Consider the following 24,886-nt stretch of genomic DNA (forward strand, 5'->3'; position numbering starts at 1 on the left):
CCCAAACTAGATGCTATGGAACTCTTCTGGGGCTGCCACGGGTTGATGGTCTAGGTCCAAATCAAAATATTTATGTGGTAGGTGAAACCAGTGATGGTGGCTACCAATCATAATACTAATGGGAAAATGAGATCAAAAGCCCGTTTTGGGGGCTTTGGCTGTATTTTCCATATGCACTAAGCTGAAGATGCTGGGGGTTTAGGGAAGAGGATAGTGTCAGCAATACTGTAGCTGCCAATACCCTATTGAAGCCTACTGTATGTGCTTCTTGATGCATCTGTGCTGTCAGAGGGATCTTAACAGATCCCTACCAGAATCCCACACGGCCATCTGTGCATGCGCTGACAGACTTACAGGTTATAAACGTGGAAGTCCAGGGACTGGCGTTCTTTGCAAAGGACAGCTCTTATCTGGAGAGGGCCCTTTGCCCTGGAAAACTTGGCCTGTGTGGGTTTTATTTTTCTAGCACAGAAATGTAGAGTACAGGTCTGGTCTCCCTTATCTGTGTATTCCATAAACCAAAATAGTCCAAAAACCGTGGTTTGTCAGAATATTTTGAGGTTTTTTTTTCCACCCCTTTTTTTCATACTAACCTCGCCCCGATGTCCAGGACGGCCTCCAGGATCCTCTTCAGCGGCATCTGCAGTCCCAGGGTTGCATTGCGCGAGTGGGCGGGGCGCGTCGGTGATGTCGCAATGCACCCCTGGGACCGGAGATGCCCCTGAAGAGGATCATGAAGGCTGCCGTGGAAGCCGGGGGACACCGTAAATATCGGGGAACCATCGGGGCAAAATCAGGGGACCAGGTAAGTATGAAATAAAAAATATTCCAAAATCCCCAAAAACACCTTATCCAAAATGCTCGTGGTCTCGAGCATTTCAGATAAGAGACACTCAACCTGTTAATAATGTCATTAGAATAACCTTCAATACAATTTAAAGCGTACATGAGGTATTTACAGTACAGTAAAGTAATTTAATTGGTTCATCACCTACCACAGATCATATTGTGATAATTGATGTCTAGCAGGGGGCAAAGACTAATGTTTTATTTTGAGAACAGTTACGTACACCATCAAAATCTTTGAACTTTCTTGATTTTCCCTAAGTGAGATACATTGATTTTTACTTATCAGAAATACTAATTGGCTTTAAAGGGCTGTAAATTGGTCCAGGTTCTCCAGTACTTACAGTGGCATATAGTAGCAGCCATATAGGTCACCCCATAGAGTGCTTGTAGAATACAGAGTAATAGATAGCCAAGCAAAAACCAGATTTGTCTCAAAAATGTATAAAGCTTGCCGTTTCAATAATAATAAAGAATAAGTTAATGTGGGATTTCAGCTGTAAATTGTGTTGGCACTTATTTAACATTTGACAGTATTTTTACATTTATACATGTTGCCATTAGTAAGCTGTGATAGATAAGAGCTGACATTTCCATGTTTTTCTCATTTGCGCGCGATGTAATTGCCTTTAGGTGCAAGCTGCTGGCAAAGGAGGAGCAGGGGAATGGGTTAAATAAAAAGTCCGTACTCTTCTCTGTCATTCTACAAATATATTACTACTGGAAAACACTTGAGAAATAAAAAATTTATATTTGGGAATATTTTAGTTTCCGTTCTTAAGGATTTACAATAAAGATATACAGCCAATATAGAATAAAAATATACAGCCGATTTAGAATAGAAATATACAGCCAGCCACTTCATTTTTTCCAAGCAGCATTTTGTACTTCTCTAAATACAGTTGCCTATGTTCCATAGATAATTGGAGTCAGACAGACGAATAGGTCAACCAAGCACTCAATGTTTGAGAATTTTTTGAACCAATCATTTAACCATTAATTGGTGGATGACTGTAGATCAAGGGTTCTCAAACTCGGTCCTCAGGACCCCACACAGTTTACGTTTTTCCTCTACCCTAACTGTCCCACTGGTCACACTGTCAAAAGATAGCCAAGCAAAGCAGCTCTCCAAAAGCAAATATAAAGGTGGCAGTATGACCGCACTATCCGTTCCTCCATAGTTGCCTTGAATATTTCTACTGTATGTTGTGTTTTATTAATCTATATATAGTACATAACCTAAATTAACTGAAGTTTTTGATTATTGTCTCTTTTCTTGACACCACACGTGATTTAATGCTAGGCATTACAGCTGCCAGTCAGCAAGCTCCTTCTCCATTCCAGGCAGTACTGTATAACTTATTTGGCTGTGATCACATGCTGATGAGAGGTTGCATCAGGACAACTCATGGTATTATTGATCTGTCAGTGTACATGTGAGGGGAGCCTGCAAACCTGCTTTGTTGTAAGGAAGCTCCAAGCAGTTACTTTGAAAGCACCTGAGCAAATAGAGTCTTCAGCAGACTACACTGTTCCTTCAAACAGTTGAAAGCAATGTGTCTGTGTGCTTAGAGACTACAAGGACATGCAGTTTTGTCAAGAGCTACCTGCTTTTGTGATCTGAGCCCTGAGACGTTTCAAGAGAAATTGGGTGTCCTTTCATGTCTAACTCTCACAATTTACACTGCAGCTGAATGACTGTTCTGTTGATGCATATTGACATAGCTTTAAAAAAAAAAAAAGAGAGAGAGAGCCTTAGTTCCCACAGCTTAATCAACACAAGAAAGCATCCGGTAAAGTAGCGAAGGACAGCTATTATCATTATAATTATTTATATGTTGCCAGCAAACTTCGATGCTTTATAAATGGGATTTTAATTATCATGGTATAAAACAGTGACTGCGGCAGACTCATGCACACTTCATTGTCTGATTGAACCACTCGCTAGTTTAGGTTACAGACAATACGGTTCTGAATTATAATCTGATTATTAAAAAATGATAATAGGAAATCTGTAATTAGTTCTATAGAACTGAAAGTTATGAGTGCTTAAATATTTTTTGTTTGTATATAAATGAATATACATTACTCTATGGCAACTGTACAAAAATATGCCTGTATTCAGATCCGGTAACCCCTTAATAAGAGAGGCACATTACAGTGTTCATACATACTGACCAGTGATGTACAGCTCAACTGCTGTGCTCCTGTTATCACTAATCTTCTCAGGTAAGGAGATATTTATGGAAGTAAGCTGATGCAATAACATATATTCTATCATTGCAATAAGCAACCACAGAAAATATTTCTTAATGGTCGATATTAGTACATAGGGGCCCCAAATAAACATACTGTTGGTTAGCTTTCTGCTGTCTTAAAAATTACCCCTACTGTATTGTGTTGGACAATTTACACAGTAAAGCTGAGAACACACTATTGTATGGGCGGGAATTACCAACCAGCAGCGGTACCATGACCTTCTGTGATGCCGGGGGGGCAACGACTGTCAGCCATCGTAATCGGGTGGGGGGCGGAATTAGTGGGGAAAATGTTCCAGCTTTGCCCGGCGGTATCTCTGGTTCCCAGGTGGCTAGTGGTTCTCAGACCTGGTCCTCAGCTACAAAATGAGCTATGTCATAAATGACAGGGGGGACATATGCCCCCCCCAGTCCGCCATTGGGCAGGCCAGTCTGAGGTCAAGAGCACTCTGGAGCAGGTTTTCATCCAGGATGTTTTTGTACATTGCTGCATTCATCTCTCCCTCTATCATGACTAGTCTCCCAGTTCCTGATGCTTAAAAACAACCCTACAGCATGATGTTGCCACCACCATGCTTCACTGTAGGGATGGTATTGGCCTGGTGAAGAGCACCCTGGTTTCCTCTAAACATGACACCTGGCATTCACACCAAAGAGTTCAATATTTGTCTCATTAGACCAGAGAATGCCCTTCAGGTGCATTTTGCCAAACCCCTGGCCGGCTGCCATGTGCTTTTTACTTAGGAGTGGCTTTCGTCTGACCACTCAGACAAAAGGCCTGATTGGTGGATTGCTGTGAAGATGGTTGTCCTTCTGGAATCTTCTCCTTTCTCCACAGAGGAATGTTGAAGCTCTGACAGAGTGACCATTGGGTTCTTGGTCACCTCCCTAACTAGGGCCCTTCTCCCCTGATCGCTCAGTTTAAATGGCTGGCTAGCTCTAGGAAGAGTCCTGGTGGTTCCAATCCTTTTTTGTACCCTTCCCCAGATTTGTGCCTTGAGACCATCCTGTCTCAGAGGTCTACAGACATGCTTCATGCTTTGTTTGTGCTCTGACATGCACTGTCCAGTGTGGGACATTATATAGACAGGTGTGTACCTTTCCAAATCATATCGAATAAACTGAAGTTACCACAGGTCGACTCCAATTGAGCTGTAGGAACATCTCTAGGATGGTCAGTGGAAATAGGATATACCTCAATTTTCAACTTCATGGCAAAGGTTGTGAATACTTTTTTGTGATTTCTTAGTTTTTTAATTCTAATACATTTGCAAAATAAACTTTTATTCGCATGTGCCACCAACTTGTGTGAGCAGACATGGCGAATTGATTATTTGCCGGCCCGTTCGCAGTTCACATGTAGCACTGCGGCATTGCTTGGGGTGACAGCTACGAGTATTGCCCATGGGAATGTTCAGTATTTCATGGGCATTCCCATGAAAATGCTGGGCGTTCCCATGGTAATGTGTCCATGACACGAGTGCGGGGGACGGGCAGCTGACAACACCGGATGTCAGCTGCCCATCCTCTATCCATACAAGTGCGCCACAAACCTAAGCCACCAGAGAGTGACTTAGATTTGCAAGTGTTGTTAAAATCATTCGATGGTCGGCAACTCAGCGTGAGAGGGGAGGAGGGACTGTCGTGCGTGCAGCGGGCCGCATTTGGTGGCCTAGCAAAGCTGCAAAATCTGTAGCTTTGCGAGTCAACCAGAATCAAGGCCCTTGTGTGTAGAATGTTGAGAATAAAAATTATGTTATCCCATTTTGGAATAAGGCTGTAACATAAAATGGAAAAAGTGGAGTGCTGTGAATACTTTCCTGATGCACTGTGGGGGTTATTCTGGTACACTCGCAAAGGCAAATTCACTCTCTAATGGACAAAACCATACGTACTGCAGGTGGGGCTGATGTCACGTCAGTGAGAGTTACATTTGAGTGGGGGGTGTACTTCAAAATAAAGCAGCCAGTATTTATCCTGCACAGAAACAAAATAATACCCAAATCTAACTGTCTCTGCACATGTTACATCAGCCCTCCTGCAGTGCATATAATTTTATATGCTAGAGAGTGAATTTGCCTTTGCGTGTGAACCAGTATATATAATCATACTTGTCTACTTCTGAAAACTAGTTTCAGGGAGATTATAGTTGATAGTAGAATTTTGCACAGCGCCCCATTGAGGGGGGGTGTCATGCTCCACCCAAAGGGCATGTCTAGTTCCATATATGGAGAGATTGTGAAAAGAGAGAAGGAATCTTGTAAAAAGACTTACATCCAAATGTAGATGAGCAAAGCAGTTAGTAAGAGATACTATACTGTAATGTAAATGTATCTATCTCTCATTCCTTCCCCCCCCCCCCCAAATGTAACAGCTGCATTATTCGGGCTAGGTGAAATGAGGGAGATTGCTAGACTAATGAATGAGAGAGGGAGATTGCTGCTATTTCAGGGAGTCTCCTGCAGAATGCAGGAAGGTAGGCAACTTTGATATATATATATATATATATATATATATATATATATATATATATATATATATATATATATATATACTGTATTAGGATTTGCAACATAATCACCTGTTGTCAGTCCCAGCAACCTCATCTGCATAGAACATGACAGCTGCACTGCTAGATCAGGAAGTTAGGAGCTAGTATATAGATGCTGCTTTGCTCTGCTTGTAGGGGAAGGTAAGGAATATATTAAACATGGATTCTTGTATGATGAAGGATAAAAGAACAGTGCAGTCCCAGACACAAATGTCTTCTTTCACAGTATGATGTTACAGATGAAAACGGATGTTGCCATAATTCAATAATAAATAACCATACAGCGCTGCCGACCATTGTTTGGATCACTACAATTCTGCATGCTTTGTTTTGTTTTAATTACATGGTGCTGCAGATTTTAAGGACAGTAAAACACACTTTTGCATTCATATTAAGCAATAAAAAAGAACTTAGCATTCACAAATGGCTCATAAAGAGGTAAATTTACCAGTAATATTTTGCAGCAAATACTATTTAAAGTGATATTTTTGAGGCAAAAAAGAAGTATCCCCAAAATGATAGAGGGGATGGGACTGCAGCAAAAAATAGAAATATCCCCAGTAATTCCTCTGATTTCTCTAGCATTCACTGAATTCAGTGAAGCCTAGAGAAATGCCTGGACTGACTTCTCTAGCGCCCACTAACCGCCAAATTAGGAGCGAGTGCTGATGTCATGTAATGTCAGCTGCTGGCCCCAAGCAGGCATTGACGCGCCTGCATCAGCAGGAGTATGCCCAGCATTTTTAAGGCCACGCCCATAGAACACTGGGTGTTCCCCTGCTTCCGCCCCCTGCACGCCCCCTTCTGGAGTGAACGACCTGGCAGGAATTAAACTCGCTACGGCTGTTCACTCCCGGGTTTGCACATACGCTTATTCTCGCATCGGGGATGGGGGAATGAATATGGCCCATTAGGAACGGGTCTGAATCAGCGCCTAAGAGATGAGGGGGCCCGTTTGCAGTCTCCAGCCAGGGCCAGCCCCCTCCTCTTTCCCACCAGCATCCAGCAGTGTGGGACCCCTAGACATGTGCGGCCCCTGTGCACTACACACACTGCACCCATTATTGATATGACATTTCAATGGCATCGCAACGAGAGTGCAATGTACACATTCCATTTTGACTATATATAGTACAGATCTGTCTAGTCTTGCCTGCACAGTCTATTTTTCTATTCAATTTTGATGCCGCGGACCCACGCATCAAGATCGAATCTGCATCGAATCGGCATCAGGTGTCTATTCGGTTTGATTTTGACTATATAGTGAAAATTTAATCAAAACCTAACTCTAAACGCATGCGTACGGGGCATTAGATTTGGCTGGGGTGTGTTCAAAGTGCAGGATTACAATAAAGCAGCCAGTATTTATCCTACACAGAAACAAACATAAGCCCCACCTGCAGTGCAACATAAATTTGCCCATTTTGAGAACAAATGTATCCTATGTGCTGTATCATCCACCTGGCAAATTAGATAGATAGATAGATAGATAGATAGATAGATAGATAGATAGATAGATAGATAGATAGATGCACTGGAGGAAAGTTAATAAGATGAGAGGGAGTTCTATTTCACATAGGATGTTTTCTATGGGCAACCAAACAGAATCTACTTTTTTATACACCTTCTACAAGATAATAGTATCTGATAATGGTATTTGATTGGTTGCCCAATTCCATTGTGAAATAGAACTCCATCATAGTAAATTTCCCCTACTGTCCTTCTCTTCCTGATAAAGTATATCATTGCATATTTCTATTGCCCCTGTCATAAAACAATACATTTATGTTCTCAGATAATTCTGCATGGCGACGTACCTGTAATATGGTACAATATGTGCTTATGGTGTAAGTGGCAGTTTTCTACCACTAGGGCAGTACAGGAAAGATGACCTTGTTTCATTAACATTGCCTAAAGGTAATGCAACCTACAGTACAATACAATACAGTGACCTTAACAACACTAGAAATGTGTCATGTATATATCATTTTTCATGACTAGTTTGATAGATTATTTCCCATTAAATGCCAACATCTCAGCATGAACAGTAGATGATGATCCTTTCTTTTCTCCTATTAGCTGGTGGACAACAGTATTTTATAGATAGTGAAATGTAAGAAACAAAGCTTTTGCCACATCTGGAGCAAAGGAGATGAAGGAAATGATTCTGGAGTTCGGCCAGTTGGCAGTAAGTGTGCAGATGGATACTGGTTACTAATTGCTATTGTGTGTGCTATAAAATTGATTCTTCCTACAGAGGGCGGGATGCTATATAGCAGAAATGCGGTAAAAACCCCGTTTTCGGGGTTTCTACCGCATCTCTATATGCTATATGGCGCCTCCGCAGTGTCAGCGCTGCGGAGGGAATCGCCAGCTAAAGCTGGCGAATCCCTGCAGAAGCCTATGGGCTTCTTACCGCAGCGCTGTTTGAGGGATCCGTCACGGATCCCTCCCAGCGTGCCCTGCGGCCGGCGCCGGGGTCTGCGCATGCGCAGATGGACTCCCGGGTCACAGACCCGGAAGTCCAGCGCCGGCACCGCATCGCAAGGGACAGCTCTTATCGCAAGAGCTGTCCCTTGCATGAATAACGGCATATGTTATAGCATATGCCGTTACTAATAATGCGGTAGCCGGCGATAATGGGCGCGGATGTTACAACATCCCGCCCAGAGTGACGCTCCGAGATGTGGCCAAAGGAAGTGTCCTCAGAGGGAGTAAAATTAATTGGATGTTAGTCTTATTCCAATTTCTTTTATTATTTAAGAGGATGTAGACAACAAAGCATTTCTTTAAAATGACTGCTTCTCGTTCATTATTAGTAGAGTGGCATTGCCCATCCTGATGGACAGCTGCCACATTCATCCCATAAAGTGCTATCGCACCTCCATTCCCAATACAGCACTTTTGAGGTTGCTTATACATCGCAGCTGTGTTCCCAGAGGAGGAACCCCAACAGTTAAGGGATGAGATGTATTAAGTTTTGAAAAGTGATAAAGTGGAGAGTGATAAACCACCAATCGATCAGCTCCAGTCTGTCATTTTTCAAACCAATCTGGTAACACGACAATTAGGAGCTGATTGGTTGGTGGTTTATCACTCTCCGTTATATCCCTTTTGAAGGTTAGTACATCGGTCTCAATGTGAGTTATGAGCTTGGGAGAAAATATGCAGTGTGTCTGACATCCCCATAACAAGATTATATGCAGTGCACATACAAATATGCTCCTCTTACCCTTCCTGTGTACACCCAAAGAATGTACGCTTTTATGAGCAGGGCCCTCTACCCCTCTGTGGTCTCTATGTAACTATTTGTACTGGGCACATTAACATGCTTTTATTGCGTTAACGCCACAGTGGATTTTTTTAAATTCTGTTAATGAGGGGGGGGGGGGGGGTGCAGTGGCAGGGGGGGCAGTGCTGCGGAGGCGCAGAGTCTCTGACAGTATTACAGAGACCATGCCCCCCTCCAAAAATGGCCACATGGTAGAAGTACTCCTGCGCCTCTAATATCTGTTGCACTGACAGACGCTAGAGGTGCAGGAGGACCACTAGCGTCTGTCTCCTTTGCACATGGCAGCCATCTTTGGAAGGGGTGCAGGGTCTCTAATGCTGTCAGAGTCTCTGCACCTCCACTACGCCCCCCCCCCCCCCCCACTGCAATAAAAAGATTTAACTCCCCCTGGGCAACAAGCATTCACCTCCCCCCTGGGCAATGAGCATTTACCTCCCCTTAGGCAATGAGCATGTAATTCCCCTTGGCAACAAGCATGTAATCCCCCTGGCAACAAGCATGGAGCCCCTGGCAATGAGCATGGAACCCCTGGCAACGAGAATGTAGGTAAGCGGCACTTATGTGATTAATTGTGATTAATCGCAGAAAAATCATGTAATTAATTGTGATTAAAAACTTAAATCATTTCCCAGCACTAGTAGATATGTAATGTGCATATTTTAATTCTGTTCTATATTGTTTTATTCTATTCTATATTGTTCTATTTTAGATTGTCTATACCTTACTTGTCTGATTACCCATGTACTATGCCATTTTGATGCATTTTCTATCAACTCTGTACTGTACAATGCTGCAGAAGAATGCCATATAAATGAAAAATACTAATTAAAGAAATTCACGTGTAAATGGTACTTGCTGCCAACTTAGAAGTGATAGTTGTATAGTTGTAGCATGTATATTATACACTGTGTTTTTACATTGGAATTGCTTATCTTCATATGGGGTGCAGTCACTATGTCAACAGTCATAATGCCAACACCTGAATGTCGACAGTAATAATGTTGTCATTGACTAAATATCAACATCTGACATACTGACATTCTGTGGAATGCCAGCATAGTGGTTAGGTTGTGGTGGGAGGACTAGGGTTAAATATACTGTAGGGGTTAATGTACTCACCTCTGGAACCAATGCATCAGATGACACGGCAGGGAGCCCAACTCACCTGTCACCATCAGACCCATAAGACAGCCTTGCAAGGTTGGTGTTGAGTGAAAGTAAGTGTTCACTACATAGCCCAGACCTACAGTTTTGTTGACATTTTGCAGTGTTGATAAACTGAATGTCGACATGGTCAATCTCCTCATGTTAAACGTGTCAACATGCTGCGGGTCTACATGATGAATATTGGCAAAGCTTACAGGTAATTCCACGATATAGTTAATAATGTCCCTGCTTACACACACTTTCTTTCTCAATTTATAAAACATTTTTAAACTAAACTGATAATATAATTAGCACCTGCTGTTTTGAAAAATGGATTACTGCCACTTACTAACAGTTATCTGCTATTCATTTCCTTAGTCATTGTTTGCAGTTAATGTACATTTCCTGACATCAAATTCTGTATTAGAACTACATAAAATTATATTAATGCTGAAAAATATTTTCAATGCACATTTTCAATATCAATTTTCTGGCATTTAAACAGAATAAGCATATACAAGACGGGGCTGTCACCCCGAAACGTCTGTAGATGCCAATAAAGCTAGTTTTGCCACCTATTCGTATGAGGTATATATATATATATATATATATATATATATATATATATATATATATATATATATATATATATATATATATATATATATATATATATATATATTGGGTTTTTTTGTTTGTTTTTTATATATTTATGTATTTATTTATTTTTTTGTTTCTCATTTCAATCTTAAGTATTTTGGGGGTAAACCATACTAAAATGTTAATTTCCTGTTTCCAGTTACCTTTCTGCAATGTAAAGCTGTAGTACTTTTAGTAATCACCGTAATGTTTTTCTGAAGCACGTCTTTTATCTGTGTTATGTTGATGGATATAATAGAAATACATAAATATACAAATTATTCCATTAGCTCATTTTCAATTTCATTTCTTGATATCAGATTACAATGTATTTTAATATTTTCCATTTTTATTTTACCTCTCCTGGTGTCACACTAATCCTTTCTGTGCTTAGCTCTTGTTTTTATTCGGTGGATTTAGCAAAAGTCCTCGTTTTTCTTTAAATGGACTTAGTTTCATTACCATAAGCAATTTGATTTCCCTATTTGACTGTCCCTACTAAAATCAAAGTAAATCTCAGTTCATTTATCTGCCTTATCTATGTACACAAACATGTGTGGGATTGAATTTGAAAACATTCATCTCTTTTTTTAATTTTTTTAAGCTAATAGCAATTGTAAATACAATACTATCAATACTGTATATTCCATTCCACCCACATAAATCCCACTGAAAGTGGCATGAGACCCTAAAGTGTTTCACCGGTCAGTGACAATGCAATCTGTCACTCAATTTACAGGAGAAGTTATTTTATTGCACTGTAGCAGTAGGCGGAACATATTTCATGAATGTCCCAGCTTTTCTCTTTTGATTTCGAGAGAAGCGGTATGATTCCAGGCATTTTAATTCTTCTAAGTGAGAATCATTAGCATAATGTTGCCATATGCACCATTAATTGTGCAACAACAACATTTGCTCTATACTGTATGTACTTTAAGTCAACAATTGAGTAGATTTTACAGTTGGAGCAGGATGTTTTATTTTTTAAGTCTGCAGGAATATTCATATCAAGTTGTAAATCAATGATAAAATGGAGAGTGATAAACCACCAATCAGCTCTTACCTGCCATTTTTCAAATACAGCCTGTGACATGGCAGTGAGTAGCTGATTGGCTGGTGCTTTATCGCTCACTTTTCAAGTTTAATACATATGGCCCCCAGTGTGGTCTATAAATGCTTCTGAATGCTGCAATACAATACATAGAACAATACAGAAGGGGATAAGCAGAGTAATCATATTACTCACTTAATCATATTAAAGGGCTAGATGAGAATGGCTCTACCTGTATGTATTAAATATATGGCTATCATTATTATTTAGAATTTTTTTTATTATAGACCTATATCTGAGAATATAATCAGTGTATTAAAGCTAGACTTGGGAAGAGGTCTTCAAAATGTCTGATCTAGTAGTGAGTAGGTTACTATTGTATTTCAGTGGTATAAGTTATTCCTGTGTATTTCAGTGGTATAAGTTATTCCTGTGTTAATTAGAGCAGACATTTCATGATGTATCATGAAAATATCATGTAGCATTGTTTACCAGTCATTCTTTTGGAAAATACAAAAAATGTATGCAAAGTCAGCTCATCTTACTTACAGTGCATGTGTCCATCAGATGAATGGATCATTTTAACACTCTTACAAACTTAAACACTAGCATGGGAAATAAAGCCCAGATGACCAGTGGTAGAACAATAGCCCCGCAGACCCCACGGTGGTGGGGAGGCACTGAGAAAATGTGGGTGCTGGGGGTCTGCGGGCTATTGTTACACCACTTCCACCTGCTGGAACCTGCCACGTTTGTGGCCGGGACCCGCAGATTTACTTGTCTGCGGTCCTGGCTCTCCTCCTGGCTCCTGCTGCTAATGAAAACTGACACTCACAAAATGGCTGCCCCCATACATCAGACAGTTTTTGAGGATGCTAGATGTGGCGGCGGCCTCCTCTAGCATCCTTAAAAATGGTCTGCTATTAGGGGCAGCCATTTTGTGAGGGTCAGTTTTCATTAGCAGGAGTTCGAAGAGCACCGGCACTGCAGACAAGACCAGCGGCAGACGGGGAATGCAGAGGGGTGAGACAGGGTTGGGGAGGGTTAACTCTACTTGAGGAGGGGGGTGCAAATTTAGTAGTTACACCACTGCAGATGACACTGAGATACATGGCTCAGTCATTTATAAGTCTCTTTTGAATATTATTGTTTCTAATGTTATGGTGAAATAATATAAACTGTTGTTTGGGAGAATGTTATGGTAGCCTTGTAAGTGTTAGGAGCTCTTCGTTGTGATCAACCTCTATCATCAAACAAAATAGATCTTATCAAGACTCTGTATAAAACGTTCAGGAAATTACATTGGTATACAACAAAAGTTATGTTGGTATGAGAATGTATAGACTTTGTGAAATAAAATCCAAATGACACAAAGTTTGCTTTGTACAAATGCCAGCCCTTGCATCTTTTGTTGGGGGAGTTTGGTAACATCTTCATTATAAACCACTATTATTTTTAAATTATAATCCACTATTACTGTACTTGTTTTAAATTATGCGTTTCATATAATTATTTAAGGATAACCAATTTTAAGTGATTGCCCCTTTAGAACATCAGGCAGACTTGCAGGGGACTCACCAATGCCTGCATCTATAAGGCTATTATATTTTCCCCTGTGTGCTAATATTGTGCCACTTGCTACAGTTTGATGATGTTGTAATGGTTTTCAGTAACACCAGTAAGTAAGACACTATAAAAAGATAAATATAATCTTTATACTCCCTCTTTCAGAGAACCTAATGAGTAATTGGTTGCTATCTGCTTTTAAGCATGTAGCAAAAGTCGCTAACCAGTATGGTTGCAATAAGCAACAAAAGAACAATAGCATTAAAATAGGACAAGTCCTCTAAAAACAGGAACAAAGTGGTAAAAACCCAGCTTGCAAAAGAACAAATTGATAATGGAGATAAATCAGGGAAATTTGCATTGAATGAGAAAAAAAATCAAAGGTCATCAACAGTAATCCAATTAGACAGCAAAACCCAAGTTGGATAGCAACACCTATAATTGATAGCTAAATAATCCTAGATCTCGACTTGCATAGGCATTTTCACTTTAAGATGTAGGTATCCAAATGAGTGATTCAGTAGTTAAACCTTACATGGGGTACACGAGAAGGCCACAATGGTTAAAGGAATTGACTGGGCTGGTATATTGCAGATGCCACAGATAGTGTACCGTATGATGTTCAAACTCTCAGTAATACTTAAAACTGCCCACCATGGCTGACTTCATCATACTTGCGAATGAATGCACTTAGATAAAACTACTGTATACAGCTTGATCAGGCAGTAAATGTGTGTGTGTTTAGTTATATATTGTCTATTCAAGTATATGCATAGTGTATTTACCATGCAGTTGTACGCAGATATACAATGACATCACCCAGAAGCAATTTAACACAATGCTCAACAAGCATCTTAAACGAATTACATTCTGGAGCCCCCTGGCTGTTATTTGATAGACAAGTAGAAACATACAGTATACTCTACAACTATAGTAATGTTTACTGAATAACCATGAAGGGGGGAGGGTCTTCAGTGTACCCTCTTGTAATTTTAGAAATGCACAGACATATGTTCATGACATATTTTCACTTGGAAGTAAAAAAAAAATACAATTTCATCCAGTAAATTAAGTACTCTAGAATTTAAATAATAGAGGAGCCGGCATATATTACCACACACCCACTTCAAAATCACTTGTCGTTTAGAATGAATAATATGTCTGTAGAAATTATGGAGAATTAAAGCTTTTCTAGAAAAACAAAGTGCCCAGCGGCTAAAAGATGATAACGACCTTTTCTTGCATTTCAGATAATGATTGTTAATTACATAATATAAATCTATAAGTGCAATTGCTGACTGCCGTCTCTGTCTTCTCACTGCAGGTTCCCTCAGCTAATGCTGCTGCGCAGTGATTGTGAGAGTCATGAAACAATTGGACCATCTGTTGGAATCATTGGCGAGATACTACCAATGCGATAGGATTCTGACGCCTGTCTTCCATTTATTACACGAGCCAGTTGATGGGTAACTATTCACGTGCTACCCCAAATAAATAAAACATATTTGCTAAATGTGGAATTGGGATAACATTTGGTTTTGTATTTAGTTTTGTATGTGTTATTTCCCTGAAATCTATTATTTTGTCTATTGGTCTTATAGGGTGAAATTTAATAGGATGAGAGATTCAGAAAGTGAGAGATTTGGGAAGATCTCTCCAGGTTTTTTTAAAGCGGCAATCATTTATACTTCAGAATCGAAATGGTTGTGCAGCATAAATGATTGCCGCTTTTAAAAAAATGAAAATTCTTACCAAGGGCTGGATGTACTAAGCTGGAAAAGTGATAAAATGGAGAGTGATAAACCATCAACCAATCAGCTACTGTCTGTCAAACACAGACATAACTGTACATAACAGTTAAGAGCTGATTGGTTGGTGTTTTATCACTCTCCATTTTATCACTTTTCAAGCTTAGTACATCTGGCCCCAAATCTCTCACTTTCTGAATCTCTCATCCTATTAAATTTCCCCCATAATGTTCGTCAATGGTCTTAAATATAAGCAATCAGGTCACGTTTTTTGACAAATAAGTGTAAATATTCGATTAGATGTAAAAGATTGTGTCATATGCACCAATATTCATTAGAATTTATTATTGGATCTGACTATTTTCTTAAAAAAAAAAAAAACAGGCTTGTGAATTTACCCATTATTCTGCATGCATTATTTATATATATCACTTGTGTTTGATTAAACCGTAAAAGCGTAAAAAATAAAAAATATATATTATTGCTCATTTATTTTAAGACTTATATTGTTATTCAGAGCTTTTGTATGGTTATTTAGTTGACAAGGGAGCAGCATGAAATATATATTGGTCAGGCTGAATTTCTGGAGAGTTTAGTGTATCTTATTCAAGGGATCCACAATGCTCTAAGCTGTATGGGCAGTGCCTCGGATATTTTGTATAAGGGCGCAGTTACTTTTATTACTAAATGGGCCCATTTCCTATCAGTCGCTCATTCTTGGCAGGGATTTACACCTTTTCTCTAAGTTATTATTTAAGTTTAAATGATCTAAAATTGTTTGCAGAATGCCATTGTGTTCCTGACTACCGCTGATTTCTTTCAGTGTTATGTCTAGTTTAGTAGCAATAGGCATTTTGTTAATATGTAGTTACCTACTGGTAAACTGCAGGTGCAACATCTGTGCTGTAGTAAACAAACTATTCTCTGTACTGTAGAAGTAACAAAAGAAAGAGAAATATATAATACAACTGTGGGTTTTGCTTGTTGGGTGCATGGAACAGACTCCACATGGAATGCAATCAGTGCACAATAACCCAAATTTTGTATCTTTTCAATGAATTGCTTCAAAGCATTACACAACAATATGAAGTCAGCACAATCTTAGAAATGAAAAGTCTTTGTGAAATAGGGTCAGAAAATTACTTAAATCTAGAGTTTTGCATGCATATTTACTAAGACAGTGAACGACTGTGTAACATACTCTCTGGTTAATAACATTTACAACCTGGAATAGAACATTTAATAAAGCAATGTAAGGAACGAATGTCTTCCATTTATAGTTCAAAGGGAAAATGCAACTGAAATAAGTCCACCAATCCATCTACAATATAGCTGTATGGTAATAATAATCATTTGTTATGCATATTTAGATGTTGCTGATGTTTTACTTGTTATAACCTGGACAATTAAATTATTTTGTTCCTCCCCCCTATAGCGCTAAACAAGGGTGGTGTCATGTGGTGTTTTTTTTTTAATGCTGTGAGTTCCCAACTACTATAGTATAATGGTGCTAAGAGCTTTATCATTCCATTAGTGACATGTGTCAGTGCCAGCTATACACATCCTTCTCCTCATCATTGCACAGAGCACTTGGTAGCTTTATCCATAGAGGTGAAGCTTCCTTATGTTATAGCATTTCCATTTCAAATCCATGTGATTTAGCCATTGTAAAAATGAAACTGCAGTACACAATGGAAGGCCACCCTTTGGCACACCAAGGGTTATCCACAGTATTAATATTGCTCCAAGGAGTTCATTTTCACTACAACCTTAGCAACTAGTCAAGTATGTGCCTTCATTATCTAGCCTTTGCTAGACAGATAATAGATGATTTCTAATTGAATGCTACGGTTTCAGTCTGAATTTGTACTTTTGAGCAAATATTTCTCAGTATTGGAAGCATTGTACCTAAAAAGATTTTATAGCTGTCATCTCTAATTTGATTGAATTTCGCCTATTAGAAATAACCCCTTTTCTCAATATTAACAGACTCTACAGTACATGTCAAATCAAATAATGAATGTATCGGGCATTATTGCAAAATAGTTATTTTGACCTCAAAACTTATTTAGTTAACCTATAACAATGACTTGTATGGAATATTTGAAATGGGTATACAGCATTTCTTGGCATCATATTGGTGACTAGAATTCTGAGGCATATGTAACTAACAGACAGCAATTATCATAAGGCAAAAAGGATTGTAGTATTCATAACAGTGATGACCATTGACAGATTAGAATTATTATCACTCTTTTGGAACATCTAGATACCTTTTGGGGTGGCAGAGCAAACACAATACCTGTACCTGCCAATCCTTGAATTGTTCTGCCAACATCCAACATAGACATTTCCCAATATTAACCTCTGATTTTAAAAGCAGGAAAACATAAATATATATAAATATTTGAATATTTGAAACAAAACTTTTTTCTATTTCCAGTAATATAATATTTTGTGCCCTTACTGTGTTCCCCAATAATATTTTACTAGTGAGTTGTGCATACAGGGAGTTGACATGGGTGAGTGAAAATACCCAATCATAGGAAAGAAAAGTCATGGATGCAAATTAAATAAACACAATATCAGAAAGGCTCATTACTATGCATAATTGTACACTAAAATGTAAGTCAATACAATTAAAGAACAATCAGTGCTGTAATAATTATAGGTGATGTTATTTAAGCCATAATAAAGATAAATGGTCTGAAATGAATGTGAAACGCTAATAATGACTAAAATGTAATATATTTGTTTTACCTGCTTTACATACAAAAGAAAATTAGCATATAGACAAAAAAAAAATACTTTTAAATGGAGCACTTTAATATTGCACACATTTGCATTAGAATAGATGCAGATGATGTTGTATTAAAGAAAAAAACGGTATTGTTATTCCTTCATTTAATAATAACAATGATTGTTTATGAATAGTGTGGCGAACATATAAGGATTATCATTATTTCAGTCTTCCAACAGCTCGCCAACATTTTACATGTGTCACCTTTATAATTTTCTTCTGCAGTTATAAAAGAATGGCTAAGGTAATCGTACTAATAGTTTAATATTCCCTACTAGTTCCATACAATACACGACCCAATCATCAAGTTATTTCATGGAGAGTTATCCCTTTATTCCATCGTTATACTAATTAGATGTGCTAGCTTGTCATGACATTTTATAGAGTTAAAAGTAAATGCTACACTCAATATAGTGAAATTTATATCTCCCTGCTATCAGCCACATCTAATATGCTAGTAGCATTATTATTCATTTTTTTGTTTACCATTGCTCTTAAATTATATGTATGTACATGATGCAATGAATGATTACGTTCACTTACAACGTAATGTTATAATACAAGGCTAAAAGTTATATTAGTGAAGATTGAAAAAAGTAAGGATGGTTAAGATACACTAAGTCACGTATGTAGGTTAACAGGCCTTTTATTCCTTTATGAGATCCACAGTTTAATTAGTTTAGGGTTAACAATTTAATAATCTCACATTGCACTTAAATGTGTCCATTGTAATCTTAGACAAAAGTGAAAAGGAAGAGGAATATATATGTTAAAGAAAACGTACAGCTGGGTATTTGCTTTACACAGTGGAAAGTCCTGCTGTACTACATTCTTGGTGCTATAGTACTCTAGTACTCTAGTACTAGAATATGTAGAAAACTGATTCGTATTCCAGTCGCACAACATGTACAGTACTGTATTTACAGTACAGTACTGTATTTACAGTACAGTACTGTATTTACAGTACTTAACCGGAAGCATCACAAAATGTATTCTGGAAACAATGACTTTAAAAATCTAAATGATATGGGACTGACAGTCAACATTGCTGACTCTGAACTTGCAAATTCAACAAAGGTATCTATAGTAGGTTAAGGTCTATTGGTCTCCAAACCACTGTAAATACATAAAGAAGACACTTCTGCTCTATATCTTGGGGGTAATCCTGGGTCATTAGATACTTAAAACCTTAATTACATTGTTTCACATTTGCAGCAAAAAATATTATATTTTTATTTTCTGCGTCTGTAACAGGTACAAAAAATATCATATGTATAAGTTAACGATGCTTTCAAATTCTAATCAATTGTTTTTGTTGTTGTACAATTTAATTTATGCAATAAATTTAAAGGAAAGAGAACCAAAATAAAAGTAATGGAATATACAGAATTGTATTATTTAGCTATGTTAGAATTAGACCTTTTGCCCCTCTGTCAATCTAAAGCGCAAATGAGAGAGTGGGTTGGGGGGAGGAGAGAGAGAGCGAGAGCGAGCGGGAGATATATATATATGATAACTAATAATAATCAGATATTAAATAGATAGATAGATAGATAGATAGATTGACAGATTGAAAAAAGCATATTTCCGTAATATATGATATATATATTTATTAGCACATTTTTCTTATCTGTGAAAATAGCACAAACCTTACAAGTGTTTTCGCTGTAGAAAACCGGATGTCACTTCTTTCCTTGACATCCTCTCATCTCAGTCTAGTTAGATGTTTTTCTCTTGGGCAGTGCCTTTGCGCTCAGCCTAGAAAAATCTGTAAAGGTAAAATGAATACACTGGTAGGTTGAGTCACGTTGTAGCGTACTGGGAATTTTAATAAATGATTCAATAAATCAGACATGGTAAAAGCAGGAATATCACTGTCAAAAAAAACTACAAGCTTTCTAGCTTTGTCTAATAATGCATTCTAATAAGTATTTTAGAGTAAGTTGTGAAATGTCACATCCGTCCATGTTATTGAATGAAAAACAGAAATGGATAAATATAAGTGTATATATATTGCAACATTATCATTAAAGCTTTTGTTTATTGTAATACTCTCTCTCTCTTTCTCTCTCTCTCTCTCTCTCTCTCTCCCTTTTTCGTTTGACCTTACATATGCTTTGTTGTGATTATATGTGCCTGAAATTTTTTAATAAGGATGGAATTAATTAGCTTATGGTGTGGTACATCACGTCTCTAACAAATGCAATTGATGTCAGTAATTTCTCTGGGCTTGTGAGTAACTACAACCTAGCAAATTCACTTTTTTTTTCAAAAAAGCCGAAGGACATAGTTAAAAGCATTTTACAGAATATGATGTTGGGTTTCTGGATTTAGGGTTGAAACATTTTGTAAATGAATTATATATTTATGTTTTCCATTGTTACTGATACAATAATAATAGAAGCGACTGTGCATTACATTTTATAGGGTCAGTATAACGCATTGAAGGTCGGTTTGCGTAAGTGATAAAAAGAAGAATACAATTCTACAGTACTTCTTTAGAATCAAATTTGTCAGTATGTAAGCTCTCACAAGCAGGGCCCTCACACCTCACGTGCTTTTGCTTCTCTTGCTTAGACTATCCACTACTCCATACTGCCTACACCAGCACCTAAACACTCAGTCCTGCCACCCTGTTGCTTATGTCAGTGTCATGTCGGCTGGTGCAGTAATGTTTATATACCATGTACTTCTCCCTCTTCATCTTGTATTGTCTTTCTTGTTTTGCCTATTTTTTTATGTACTTTTTGAGATGCTGCTGGACCCTTGTGGTGCTATATAAATAAAGGATAATATTAAGTATTTCCTTTATTGTTCTAACACTGGCTGTCTTTATAAAAATGTTTACCATTAGGTTAATTCATCCCCGCAGACATACAAAAAAATGACATATACTCTATATAAAATATTTCACAGAATAGGAGACAAAAAGTCAATGTAAACACTGAGAAACTTTAAACATGAGTCTTGCAGAATTATTCTTCTCAAAGTCTAAAAAAAATCATGAAAAACCATATATACTGATCACAAAATAAAATCCTATCTCCAGTACATGAATATAGTACCACAAGCATAAAATATTTGTATAATAAGTAGCTCAAAGTGGTAGTAATACAATCACAAATATTTTGTTGTTTAGGTATATTTGGCAGTATGGTATGAGAGTGGTTGATGTTGCTGCCTCACAATACTGAAGTCATGGGTTCTGTTTCAGTCAGTTCATTGTTGTGGAGTTTGTATGTTCTTGCCATGTTTTGTGGGTTTCCTCTAGGAGTTATGGTTTCCTCCCACATGAAAAAAACATACTGCTAGATTAATTGGCTTCTAACAACGTTAAGCCAAGTGTATGGTAAATAATTTAGACTGCAAACTCCACTTTGCAAATTACTGCATAAAATAAAAATGCAAGCTAAATATAGGTTGACAATAAAAAACATTCAAAATGTATTTGCAATTCTATTTTTTTATTTAAATAATTTGAATGAAACAGATTCATTATTTTCAAATATAATGCCCAAATCATTGAAAAATTAATTGGATGAAAATATTATTTGACAAATATTTCAATAAAAGAGAAAGAAAAGTAATCAAATTAAATAACAGTGAAATGCAGATGTTATAAACATGGAAAACAGTCTAAATATGAACACATGTAAAGTAACTAATCACTTATTGTGTGTCCCATGTACAGTATAGGCGATTATACCCATTCTTTGTGGGGTTTTTTAAAACTAGGAAATGCTTTGGACACCATATTGGATCTGCATAATTAAATATATTGGTCTAGTAAAGTTGTCTGATACTGTACAGCAGCTATCATTTTTTTTATTTTCCTAATAACATTCCATTAAAATTTAAGTATTTCTACATAATACATCATTCTGAAATAATTTTCAATATATGATTGCGGTTAATACAGTTAATAATATTAGGTGTTAGCGGCAAAGCTAAACAAATGTTAAGATTTTAAAAGTCAATAAGTCTTTTAATCATTTGAAATAAAAAAAAAGACTATTTTTATATTATATTTGTATATTTCATATTTTCCATAAAAAAATAATTTACTACCTTGTGATCTATATACAGTAGGTTATTTGAAATGTCAATGATGGCAAAGACTACATATTGTGGAAGAACAAAATTTCATATGTGAAACCTGAACTTGTGATCGCTGTCCAAAGGTCTGGTGCTGAATGTGTTTGCCCCTGATGTGGATTTTTTAAAGAGCAATGGTTTCTAGTCTAGGGGAGTGGCTACCTAATTATTAAATGTCTGTTTTAATCATATTGTTAAAAGCTTTATCAGACAATATTAATAGTGTTATATTCAAATTGACACATTCAATGTTGTTAAAATTGGTACACACACGTGGTTTTCCATAAACTTATTCCCAGTGTTTATATAAAACAAAAACTTAAAAAACAGCAATGCCCATTACAACTCCTAAAGTCTAAAGGTGTAAGATTATTTTGAAACTACAAGTAGATAACACTTTGCTGAGGTGGTTTTTTAGATCAGTTTGTGTGAATTCAACTGAAGATCTATTAACGAGGGGGATTCTGAAAGATCCTTAATGACAATCTCTGGTTACCAGTCCAACCAACAGTACAAAGCCAGGCAAATTTATTTGCTGAATTATTAACCACAATACATTACTGGGGAGATGCATGGAAGATGAAAAGTTCACCATTTCTCGTCACAATGCCTTATCTCTATTCAACAGATGGAAACACACACACACTCCTTCAGCACACACACACATACAACCACACACACACACACACTAGATAGAAATGCCACTAAATACTTAAATACATGTTTCATTGTCAATTTAATTTATTATTTTCCGAGTTCTAGAAAATTTGTCTTTCTATGAATAGAAATTAGTTGAATGTTTTCTATACTATCCATCTGTAGAGTTAAAAGTTAATCTGTTTCCACTCACATACAAATTTATGACCTACGTATTACTTCAACAAAAATCACATAATGGATTTGTTGTATATTTTTTCATATTTATTTGTTAGTATTGTGTATATTTAATAAAAAATAAAACATAAATGTGTTATTGTGCAGAACAACACCCTGCTGTATATGCATTTAGCTGTGTGTCTGGGAAAAGAGAAATTTGACCAAAGCACATACTTTGTTAGAACTAAATGCAATTGATATATAATGTAATTTTGTACCAGAGATTTCTTTTTCTCCTCTTCGCTGGAGGAGATCCAGAAATCCACACAGTCCAGTAATATTACATTACAATGCACTAATGAAATAAGGATTTTCTAAATCTCATTATCATCCAAGCATTCTGATCTGTTTATTTTCTATTAATACACATTTTGGAAATGTGAAGCTGAAAGGAAAAGCACACAACTCTGTTGAGCCTTCTCTGTGATTCATTAAGTTAGATACAAAGTACAGTTTGATATTTGAGTTACATGAAATGTCTTCGATATAAATGATTGTATAATACCTGGAATTAGCATAGTGCAGATAAAGAGACTATTAAAAACACACTAGCCCCAATCAAAAAATGAAATATACAAAGTAATCATGATGACAATTAAGTATTTCAATCTATTCTTCCATCCTGGATATTAAAATCTAATTTTTTGTTTATTATTTCCCAGTATCCTTTGCCAGCATGTAAAATGCTTTAATAGTACATATTTTCATATAACAACTGTTTGTAGACAGCAAAGAACTAGGACACTTGCTCAAATAAACAATTGCTTTTTTTTTTTTTTCTGTACAAAACTTTCAGATCAGGATTGGAGAGTCTTCATCCTGTATATTGAAATAAAGCTTCTATCTGTATGCTGTGTATATGTACACATACATTTGCTTATGTTTTACTTTATATGCTTACTATGTTTAATATAGATACACATCTCTCTATGTACTTATGATTACTTGCAGACATACACCTGCTCTATCCATCTGTTAGCTGGTTTGTTTCCTAGGCATTCCAGTTAGGAGAATAGCAAGTACACTGCTCCTTACCTTTTTCTTATACAACTGTGTGTGTCCTTCTTTAAAGTTTTCAGATGACTTCCGTTCTCTTTGCAGCAGTGATCTTGTTCTATTGGCTGATTAGTGTTTCTTTAAGAAAAAGAGGATTTCACTTGATACTCTGTAATAAAGAGGAGGTGCGGGGGGAATGTTCTCCTCTGCCCAGGCACCTGGCAATTATGGCATGCCAACTTCATCAAGCACTTCATCTCTTCATCAAGATCGTTCTAAGTCAGGAGCTTCTTGGGAACTGAGCTAGGGGAAAGAATTGCCCCCCATCTTTATATCAGCATCTCAGACAATAGCCAGGGCTAGTGTTGCAGCTGGAGGCTGTCTCTTTAAACCTCCAACCCAAAGGTGGCCTGTCACATCCATGGACATCTATGACGTCATCTGATAGAAGCATGAAAAAAAAATCCCTTTTCATAACAAAAGTCCCAGGGCGACCATGGCAACAGACTGCAAATGTCACTGTATATCCATCAGGATGCTGCTAAGCAGCTTTGCCTTTGCCTCCCACATTGCAGAGAAACAGTGTGAATCTACTGCAATTAGCACTATTGCCAAGCTTCATTTGTAACGGGAGAGGAAGTCATTGTGAAAGTGGCATAGGTTGGCATCGCTTATATTAGCTGCAATTTATCTTTGCATGCTACTCAGCTGTTCCACTCCTCTTCGTGTGTGCTTTAATCCAATGCACTCCTTTCTCTATGCTTTGTTAATGGCATAATGTGGGCTGCAGCAAGCAGAGAGCATGATGCAAATCCCCTCCTTCAAAATTGTATTATCCACAGAATACAGAAAAAGATAAATTTGGTATCTTATCTCTTAGAGCTGTCACTTTCTCTCTTGGGTTAATGTTTCACTGGTGACCATCTGTTTCAAAATGAACAAATATACAGGTTTTTTTTTTTTTGTTGTTTTTTTTTATTTTTTTAATAGTAACTGAAAGTTCATTTACAAGAATTGGACAT

General features: G+C 37.3%; 1 long non-coding RNA gene across 1 annotated transcript in view; it reads right to left on the bottom strand.

Annotated features, from left to right (window-relative positions):
• LOC146072560 (uncharacterized) overlaps nucleotides 1-24,292 on the bottom strand; it is a 117,110-nt gene extending 92,818 nt beyond the window's left edge. Inside the window, exons 1-2 of the long non-coding RNA XR_014473185.1 lie at nucleotides 23,904-24,292; nucleotides 19,547-19,665 (exon numbers count right to left, since the gene is read on the bottom strand). This is a non-coding gene — a long non-coding RNA (uncharacterized LOC146072560). The remainder of the gene's footprint in view (nucleotides 1-19,546; nucleotides 19,666-23,903) is intronic.
• Between the last annotated feature and the right edge of the window lie 594 nt (nucleotides 24,293-24,886).

The sequence above is a fragment of the Crinia signifera genome, chromosome 4, assembly GCF_055691185.1.
Source record: "Crinia signifera chromosome 4, ASM5569118v1, whole genome shotgun sequence".
NCBI classification, from domain to species: domain Eukaryota; kingdom Metazoa; phylum Chordata; class Amphibia; order Anura; family Myobatrachidae; genus Crinia; species Crinia signifera.